Here is an 11,340-nt window from a genome sequence, read left to right on the forward strand (position 1 = left end):
ATTAACATATTGGCAAACATCAAAAATACTAAATTACACAGGCTTTAATCATTGACACAGAAAACATTTACATAAAAGTTTTCAGTTGTGTAAACTACAATGACACGAACTTTTAATTACTTATGAATTACGCCGGTTAATGGAGAGAAATGCATCGTAGAAGATTTTTTCTCAACATTGTAAAAAAAAGTTTATAACTTTCCTTTTTCTACATATGCGAAATAATTGTAAATTATTTCAACATGCTTCATTTTCAACACTCACTTTTACTCGCTTAATAATATTTTATTAAATTCAATGCTATATTTTAATTCTTGTTCTAGATTATAGGCATGACCTCTCGTGAAATGATGGATTATGTGTGTTACAGGAACAGTTTGATTTTTAAAGGAGAACAATACACAGTGATTTCGAAATTCTTAAGCTTTTGTTGTTTCTTCTGATGTAATAAAATTCTACTGAAAAGTTAGAAAAGTCGTTATTTACTTCAAATATGATATAGATATTTTAACATATCTCTGTTTATCTAATGTTATATAAATGGAATTATACTATTGGGATTGTTACACACTAGAGCGTTGTTGTAATGTGAAGAGATAAAATAACGCAAAGTATCTTTGCCAACAGTTATAATAATAATAATAATCACCCCCTATAAGAGTAACTCCTTTTCCTGGCTAAAAAAATTGGGGACACGATTTCTTATGTGATACATATATAATTATTGCTATCATTAAGTTGTTTTATAAGGTTGTGTAAATATTTAAGGTAACCTCAGTGAATATTTTCTATAATGCATAACGAAAGTAAATAATTTATTTGTATATTGTTCAAGGTGATGTCTGTGTAATATATTATGCACCTCATCGTGGATGCTATTGGCCAATTTTTTTTTAATTGTCGAGCATTATTGAAATATTTATTTAAATTCGTAAGAGTAACATTATGCTCATTTATTCCAATTAGTTTTTGAATGGAAATCGTTCAATCATTTCTTAATGAATCATTTGAATAACAAAATATTGACAGAGACAAAATGTTATATTCTTCTTATAAAGTTGAAAATATAGTACAAAATTGATATGTAAATGTGGTCATTATTGTAAAAGGTAAAAGATTTTATATACAATGCAGGAATATATTTTAATTTATATCAATTTAACAACTTGGCCTTTCGAATTATTTTTCATTGAATTCGAACCGTGTATTGTGCCACAAACTCAATATATATAGGATCTTGGATTTCAACTGCCCCAGTTAATATGTATAGAGATAAGTATTAATATGTTACATAAAAATGAATTAGCTTATATTAAGGGAGATTACCTGAAAGTAATTAAAAGTTTTATCAATGTGTTTTTTTTTATATAATTTGCGTTGAAAAATGAAATATATGTATGGAATCTTGCTTTATTTTCCTGTTCTTATGTTGGTTAAAATTTTATCCACGTTAACTCATATCTATAAACAATGTTAATCGAAAACAGAACGAAAGAAGTAATTAAATTTAAAGAAGAGTTAATTAGGTGTAAGGTAATGTCAGTTGAGGTTATGACCATCGTAGGACACTGACAATAATATATATATATGAGTTGATAACAAATGTTATGTTACATTGAGTTTCTGTAAAAGAGAATTTTAAAAACTTTAAAAAAAACATTATGGTCAAAATGTGCTCGTTATATCTAAAAATAAATTATTTTTCAAAAAATATTGTTTGGTAATTTGTGTTGGCTTACTGTTCCCCACAATATTATTATTACGCTTGATTTTGATTGTGAACATTTTTTAATAGTTTTGAATAAATTTGTGCAGGATGTTCAAGAAACTTTAGCTGATAGTTTAGAGGGTTACTTTGTTCCTAGAATCTCTGGAGCGAACGAGAACAAGTCATCTGTGCAAATAGGGCTCGTGAAGGCTCCACCAATGAACTTGTGAGAGGGGAAGTGAGTTCATGGAGGGGAAAACGTGTCTGCATCTACCAGCCGTTTGCAGCAGCGCGCACAACTTTTCTCAGCCCACTCGCTTTCCCCCCCTTCTCTACCGTTATACGCGGACTTGCTCCACATATTCCCAAGACAAAGTGCACAGACAATAATTGCTTAGAATGGACAAGTGTTGTCAATAATAACAAATAAAGCGGTTGTGGACAAGTTAACAGCCATCGAAAGAAAAATCCAATTTTATTAGTTACTTATTTCTAAAAAGTAATCGTTGTTTATAACTGATAGGGGTAGTATGGTGCTTTCAGAAACTGTTTATGAATAAACTGTGTATATTGAAAAAAAATATTTATAAATCAATCTCGGACAACACAGTCACATTTGATCTCAAGGGGATGTAAAATTTGAATGTACAAAATACTCCTAAGACTAGCCACATTGTATGTTCCTTAAACTTAAACAGTATAGATATCACAGGGTATAGACAGTATAATTATCACAGGAAAGATCTTGATATATTTGATAGTCCTGAACACATAAATTAAATTGTACGACCTGCTTAATACTAGCTGATAGTTAGGCATATTAGAATTAACAAACTAGGCTAGTGATGGACATGTGAAACATGCCAGCAATTGCAGGACTATCAAGAACAATAGTGCAAGAAAAGTTGAGATGAGAAGACAGCATCTTACAGTTTATGCGTACGTTGGAAGTTGAAACTGGAAGACTCAAAACAATGAATAGCGAATCCTGGCAGGAGCATCTGAGGAAGGTCAAGGTCCAGTAGGACTGTCATGCCAGTAGTTGTATTTACAATATTATAAACTCAACTTATAAGTGTAGAAAAGAAGAGCTCAAATGATTGAACAGCCTGATTTGCCTACACTTAAAATTATGTCAAGAGGGGCATATGCCCCAATTCTTCAAGTGTGATATGTTTTTAAATTTCATGAATTTTGAATTCTAGTGTAGAAAAGAAGAATTCTCAACAGACAGATTTGCCTATACTTAAAACTATGCCAAGTTCCCATATCATCTTATTGTTTATAGTGTGTTTTTCTGTCAAAATCCCAGGAATCTTGATTTCTAGTGTAGAAAAGATGAGCCCCCTCTCAGATTGATTCTAGAGGGGGCCGACTCAAACCTAGAAGCCTCTAGATTACTAAAGCAAAAATACTTATATAAAGCTCATAGCTACTGGGTTCTGAGACCCAGTAGAGTGTGGTGCATAGCCCCATGGATTTTATTGTCTTGTAAACAAGAGGCTCTGGGTTTGAGTCCTCATAAAATGTGAAGCCTCCCCTGATGGCAAAATGTTAATATTGTTGCTTTGTAAGCAAGAGGCTCTGGGTTTGAGTCCTCATAAAATGTGTAAGATTGAAATACATGTGGCAAAATAATATCTCCACACGTGAGATTTTGAGAATAATTACTGCTAGTTGATATACAACTGATAGCTCCCAGATCTGAAACCTGGTAAAAAGTGTTGTTCAACAGCATAAAAGAGCAAAATTATTTTATATTGGGGATCACCAGAGGCCTAGTTATTGCTGTTGTTTGGGTATAAAAACACCAGCTCAGCTATTAACTGCTGTTATAATTGTTTTGGCATATTGTCCATAGTTCTGTTTTTTTGGACCAGGAAATTTTATATAAATAAACAACAAAAATGCCAAAACAAAAATATTGCAATCAGTGTAATAAAAATATATCTAGTTCTAATTGGTCTAGGCACCGGCATATTTGTGACTCTAAGAAATGCAGAAAAACCACAAAAATGTGTCCAAGATGCCATAAAATATTAAACAAGGCATATTACAAATGGCATAAGTGTAATTCTTATGTACAGTCATCAATATTGCCCCCACAACCATCTACATCTGGTCTGAAAAGGAAGCATGAAGCCCCTGTTAATGCTGGACCCGCAAAGCAGCCACGCTATGAACCACCTATCCATAGCAGTTTTAATAGCCAAATTAGGGATTACCGGTTTGAATCAGAGCCAAGATGTGGTATTAAGAATTTTTTGAACAGTGTAAATCCTGATGTGCAGGCAATTCTAAATGCACAAAATGGCTCTTATAAGTTGTCCCTCAAATTGTTTACACAATATAAGAAACCAAATGGCACAAAATTTACACAGCCCCACATAACAGAAACTGTACCGGTATATTCAAATGCAAATTCAGACAAAATAATAAGCAGTTTGATAGATCAATTGAATATTAAACACTCTGAATTTGCGGCAAAAGAGTCTGGATGGAGCCTATGCGGATCTCCACACAAGTTATATGTTAATATTTCTGAATTCAGCCCATTACAAGGATCTTCATATTTGCCGTTACCTGCCAATATTAAAAACAAAAGAGCCGTGGTTAACATAGAAAATACCGACCAGAAATGCTTTTTGTGGTGTATTTTAGCTGCTTTGTTTCCAGTTTTAAGGAATCCTGAGAGAATAACTTATTATAAACAATATGAACACAATTTTGATGAGGCAATGGAGGGTTTAGAATATCCAATGTCTGTTCAGAATATTGATAAATTTGAAAAAAAGGCCAGGCATATCAATGGCAAACAATTATCTATTAATGTATTTATTTGTTCCACTGGCCGTGGCAATTGCTTGATAGCACCTCTCAGAATCAGTACATTTGATGATGATTCTGCTATTCCGATTGATCTGCTCTTAATTGAAGATGATGGCACATATCATTACACTCTGATACACAGTCTTGAAGCTTTAGTGAGAACACAACCAGACAAATCCAATACAATATTCAAGTTGTGCAGAAGATGTTTAACTGTATTTGATGGTCAAAAAATGGTGAATAGGGTTCGGGAAGTGAATGCAGAAATTGCTAAAAACAAGTTAATTGAGCATCTGAAATACTGTGGCAACTATAAACCTGTTCATATGGTAATGCCAATGCCAAGTGAAAATGCAAAATTCAAAAAGTTTGAAGCCTTGTTGGAACACCCAGCATATATAGTCTGTGATTTTGAATCAAATCTCAAACCTCTTGCATTCTGTAGCCCAGATCCTGAGGAATCTTCAATTACACCATACCAGTTACATGAACCTTCCAGCTTTTATTATGTGATTGTACAGGATGGTGTTGTTAGTAAAAAAGATTCATACATGGGAGCAGATATCATCAAAAAATTTGCACATAGAATAGAAAATGAGTGCTATGACATAGCATCTAATATCTTATTAAAATCAAAACCTATGTTGCCTTTAACAGAGAAACAGATTGAAGATTTCAACAATGCAGAAAAATGCCCGGTATGTGATTCTGAATTTTCTGATACAAAAATCAAGGTGAAACACCATTCTCATACAGATGGTAAATTCAAAATGGCACTGTGTAATAGCTGTAATATTAAGATCCAGAGACCAAAATTTATCCCTATATTTTGCCATGGAGCATCCAATTATGATTTTCATCATTTGATCAGGTATGAGGGGTTTGACAAGCAGAATTTAAATATTTTAGCTGAAAATGATGAGAAATATATTGCTATTAGCAAAATAATTAAAGTTAATGGTGTTCCTATTCACATAAGATTTCTTGATTCATACAGAATTTTATCGGCTAGCCTGGCTACACTGGCCACTCAATTATCTGATGATTAATTCAAAATCACATGTGCTTTGTTTCCAAATCAGGACCTGAAATTAATTAGGCGGAAGGGTGTATATCCATATGACTATGTTACAGATTTTTCTAAATTTGATGAGTGTTCTCTGCCACCACAAGAAGAGTTTTACAGCAAAATCAGAGGATCTGGAATCACTGATGATGATTATCACCATGCCCAATTGATGTGGAACAATTTAAAATGCCAGACATTTGGTGATTATCACATGGCATATTTAAAACTTGATGTGACCCTCTTAGCTGATATACTGCAGGCATTCAGAAAATCTTCTATGCAAAATTATAGACTGGATCCAATATATTTTTACAGTGCTCCGGGCCTAGCATGGTCTGCAATGTTTTTGAACACTGAAATGCAATTGGATCTGATCCAAGATCAGGACATGTATCTGTTTATGGAGCAATGTATAAGAGGAGGCATGGTGCAATGCTCTCAGAGATATGCCAGAGCTAATAACAAATATATTCCTGATTATGATCCAGTATTGCCATCAAATTATATACTGTATGTAGATGCAAACAGCCTGTATGGTTATGAAATGATGGATAAACTGCCATATGCAGGGCTTGAATGGGTCGAAGATTTCAATATTGAGAATCTTAAGGATTTTGATGACAGTAACTATGGCCTCTTCTTAGAGGTTGATCTGACAATTCCTGATGATTTACACAACAAATTTTCTGATCTGCCCCCAATTCCTGAGGTTGAGTGCTCACCTGGCTCTAAACAGAAGAAATTGATGATGACACTGGAGCCAAAACAGGGTTATGTGATATATTACAAAAACCTCCAGTTCCTGATGCATCATGGTGTTCAAGTGACCAAAATTGGTAAAGTTTTGAGGTTCAGGCACTCAAGATGGTTGAAACCATATATTGATACAAACACAGAGCTTCGAACATCTGCAAAAAGCCAATTTGATAAGGCCTTGTTTAAATTGATGGTCAATTCTGTGTATGGCAAAACTATTGAAAATGTCAGAAAACATACCGATGTTAAAATAATTACTAACCCCAGCCTGAGCAAAAAATTGGTTGCAAAGCCCAACTTCAATTACAGAAGAATTTATGATGAAAATATGGCACTTTTCAACATGAAAAAAACAAAGATTAAGTTTGATAAACCTATTTATGTAGGGGCTGTGATATTGGAATTGGCCAAATTACATATGTTAAAATTGTATTATAATGTGTTGAAGCCTTTTTATAAGAATCGTGTAAAACTGATGTACATGGACACGGATAGTTTTGTTCTTGATATTGAGACAGAAGATGTTTATCAAGATATGTCACAGCCTGCATTGCTTGAATATTTTGATACCAGTGAACATTCAAAAATTCAACCCCACAACAAAAAGGTGCCTGGCAAGTTAAAAGATGAGAAACTTGGTGATGTCATTGTGGCATTTGCTGGGTTAAGGGCCAAGATGTACAGTTTTGAAACATGTGTTGTTGCCAAAAAGGCCAAGGGCATTGGCAGAGTAACTGTTGAAAAAGAGCTTGAATTTGAAGATTATAAAAATTGTCTCAAATCATGTAGCACCATCAGAACATCAGAATCCAGAATTCAGAGTGTGGATCACTTGTTGACTACAAATATTGTAAGAAAAGTGGCTCTGGACCCACATGATGATAAGAGATGCATTTTATCATGTGGCATACATACTTTACCATGGGGTCATTGTGATTTGAAAAATGGGAACCAATGCCCAAATACAGAGCATGATTTGAAATAAATAAACATGCCTATGAACTTATTTGGGTTCAAAAAACAGGCTATTATGGAGCTGCCAACACCACAACCCTCTTCTGATATAATATCTAAACTAAGTGCTTTGTTAATTATTCATCTGAACAGCATACTCACAGATGTTGATGATGAAACAGGCAAAACATTGTACATATTTAACAATAATTTAAATCATTACCAATTACCTGTAGGTGGGCAATTACAATTTATTACAACTCCTGAGGGTGATGTTAAAATTTCAGTAGGGAGAAATATTTATACAATTAAGCACTCAAACATGATTTCTGGCACTGTTTATACTGTTTCTGCTGGTGACTGCTTATATATTGAGGTCCCGGGATCATATGACAAGCTTATACCCTTTTCTATAGAATTAAGAATCAGATATTCAATAATAAATAACCACTAAAACAAAAATGCCTAATGATATATTTGGCCATACAAGGCATGAAGATCACAGTGATGAGATTTTGATGCTTGATGTCAGAGTCAAGAAATTAAGAAGTGATTTACAAGCTTTACAAACCACACTCAATGCCAGTCTTCAATTAGAAATTACAAATTTACAATCACAATGCATGGACCCTCTTCTTAAAATTGATTCTGAACTCAAATTGCTGCTTCAGAAATATACTGATTTGGCCACATTAGATAATTTTCAAAGTTTAGAAGAGGCTGTAGCAGCTCTTCAAGCCAAATTTAAGACCCAGGCCACCAACTCTGAGCAATTGAAACAACAATTGGAAGAGCAGATAAATAATGTCCAGACACAGCTCCAAACAATTGTCAAAAGCATAAAATCACAAGAAGATTTTGATCTAGTGATTTCCACTATAAAAGAACAGATTCAATCACTGGAGATACCTAATCTGGACCCTCTGAACAATGCCATAGTCGAGGTTAAAGAAAAAATTGAGACACTTGAAAATTTTATGAACAACTTGCCATCTTCTGATGCTTTGAGTGCAATAACTCGGAGTGTTGCCAACATTAAGCTGCAACTTGAAACATATGAAGATTTTGGAAAAATTCAAAGTACCATAACCCATCTTGAGGGTACAATAGCAGCAGTGCAAAGTGATTTGACAAATGTACAAGAAACTCTAGAATCCCGATTGCCTGGGATTGTAGATACCCTTGTCAGTGTCCAGCAACGGATCACAAAACTTGAAAACCTCAACACTGAATCTGAGCTATCTCATTTTCATCACTTGATCGATGATATCCAAACAAAGCTTGAAATTTTACAACAATCAACACCCACTCAGGCAGATATAGCCCTGCTCCAAAATGCTATGCAAAATGTGGCTGATGCTTCTGAATTAAATAATGTGAAATTGGCACTTGAATCTTTGCAAAATACTGTATCAAATCTGCCTACATCACAGGAACTTAAAAATATTAAGAGGGCAGTGAATCGCATATTGAAATCAGAAGATATCAAGAATATCCAGACAGATATCAAACAACTTACTCAGACAGTGGCCACTCTACCAACCAATCAACATATTAATGAACTGCATGCCCTGTTTGAGGATATCAGAAGACAGGTCCATGATCTTACTGCTCAAAATTCAAAATTGGCAGTTGTTGAAAATTTACAGCAAATTGTAGCTAATATCAAGCAACAGCTAGGGACCATGGAATCCAATCAAGCAAATGCTCTGTCTGTTTTTGCCACGCAGCTACAAGAAATTGTGCAACAATACAAGAAACTTGTTGTGGACATAAGGATCAAGCCGAGGCACGATGAGATTGTTAGGACTATCAATGAGCACCTTGAATCTGTAACAAGTAGATTGCTCACAGCAGAAAAAGAAATAACAGGCATAATCGAGAATCCAAAACATACAGTAATTCTTGAATTGTACAGCATCCCCAACAAAGAATATGATTCACCATTTACACCAGGCGGCAAAATATATATGCTGTCCCCTGCACAATTTTATTACCAGTTTTTTGTTGGGGGCACATTGAGACCAATCAAGATCAAATATTGGCTACAACCACAGGCACACCACTACCCTACCTTATCAATAACAAATGCTGATAACAAAGTGAAAATCACCAGTGTAGAATTAGAGGATTTTACAGATCCCAATACATTAGAAACAGCCTATGCTGAAGATGATGGCTCTCTGGAATTTAAAATACAAATAGGGGACAAATTATATTTAGAAAATCCTGTAGTATCAGCTGCTGAACACCCCATAGTTGCAATATTCTTGTTTACATATTATGTCTAGACAAATTATTGTTGATGAATTACACAGACAAGTCAGACATAATTTTAAGAGACTCCCAGTAGTCACAAAGGGCATAGATGATTTATGGCAGAGCGACTTGATTGAAATGGCAAGTGGACAGTTGAAAAACTTAGACAAAATCAACAAGGGCTACAAGTATCTACTCACTGTTATAGATACATTTTCAAAATTTGCCTGGGCTGTGCCACTCAAATCCAAGACTGGAAAATGTGTTACAGAAGCCATCAGAACAATCATCAATCAGAGTGGAAGATCACCGCGCTATTTGCAAACAGATAATGGCAAAGAATTTTATAATTCTGTGTTCCAACAATTTATTAAAAGCCAGTCAATACAACATTATTCGAGTTACAGTGATCTCAAGGCCTCAATTGTAGAGAGATTCAACAAAACCCTAAAAAATCTTATGTATAAACAATTTACCCTGCAAGGTAATTATAAATGGATTAATATTCTTCCAGAACTTCTACATAAATATAACAACTCGGTCCATTCCACAATCAACATGAAACCCTCTGAAGTAACTTCATCTGATGAGCAAAAATTGATCAGTGCTGTTTATTATCCTAGATACCAGCCAACAACAAGAAAGACCAAATACAGGGTGGGTGATCAAGTAAGAATCAGCAAATATAAGCACTTATTCAAAAGAGGTTTTACAAGAAACTGGAGCACTGAATTATTTACAGTGGTTCAAGTTAAACCCGGGACCCTTAACACATATATAATAAAGGATCACCGAGGAGAAATTCTCAAAGGCAGGTTTTATGAAGAAGAGCTCAGCAAAACTAAACAGCCTGACACATATCTCATAGAAAAAATCATCCGCAGAAAAGGCAACAAGTTATTTGTCAAATGGCAAGGACTTCCAGAACACAGCTGGGTCGATGCAAACAAAATAATAATATGAACACCTGGGATGTTATAAAAAGTCTGCCAGAACCTGAACAGCAGAATAAGAAAAATGGCAACTTGCTGCCTGATAATATTAGGTGTCTTATTGTTGGGCCATCTGCTTGTGGTAAAACTACTCTAATGGTTGAGAATTTTTTATTGGCACCCAACTGGTTAGACTGGAAAAACAGGCACTTGTATGTCTTCTCTAAGAGCTTGGAACAATTAAAATATCAGCAGCTGATGAAGCTATATGATGGATTGGATATTGCCACTTTTGAACCAGATGTTAAGCCACTTCATGACTGTATCGATAATTCTGTTGTGTTTGATGACATTATACTGGATAATCAAAACAAGGTTAGAAATTTCTTTACACAGGGCCGACACAAAAACATTGATTGCTTCTACCTGGCACAGACTTTTTCAAAAATACCCAAGCAGCTGATCCGAGACAACAGCAATTTTATATGTGTGTTTCATCAAGACCATACCAACCTCAAACACATACATGATGAATATGTAGGTGGGGACTTGAGCTACAATGATTTTTCTAAGTTTTGCAGCAGGTGCTGGAACCAGGACAGCTATGGGTTTGTCACAATTGATATGACAAGAACACCTAATAGTGGCAAATACAGAAATAAAATCAACAATTTTCTAGACATTGAAACATATATAAATAAACATGAAAAGGCCAATCATTGATGATCTTAAATTAAGAGATTATCTTGTAAAAAGATTTAAGGGATGGAAATCAGAGAACCGGGGAATCTATGAAAAACACAAACAAACAGAACAGCCTATAATTGATGCTA

Source organism: Lepisma saccharinum, chromosome 14 (genome assembly GCF_977018435.1).
Source record: "Lepisma saccharinum chromosome 14, izLepSacc3.1, whole genome shotgun sequence".
In the NCBI taxonomy this organism is placed as follows: Eukaryota; Metazoa; Arthropoda; class Insecta; order Zygentoma; family Lepismatidae; genus Lepisma; species Lepisma saccharinum.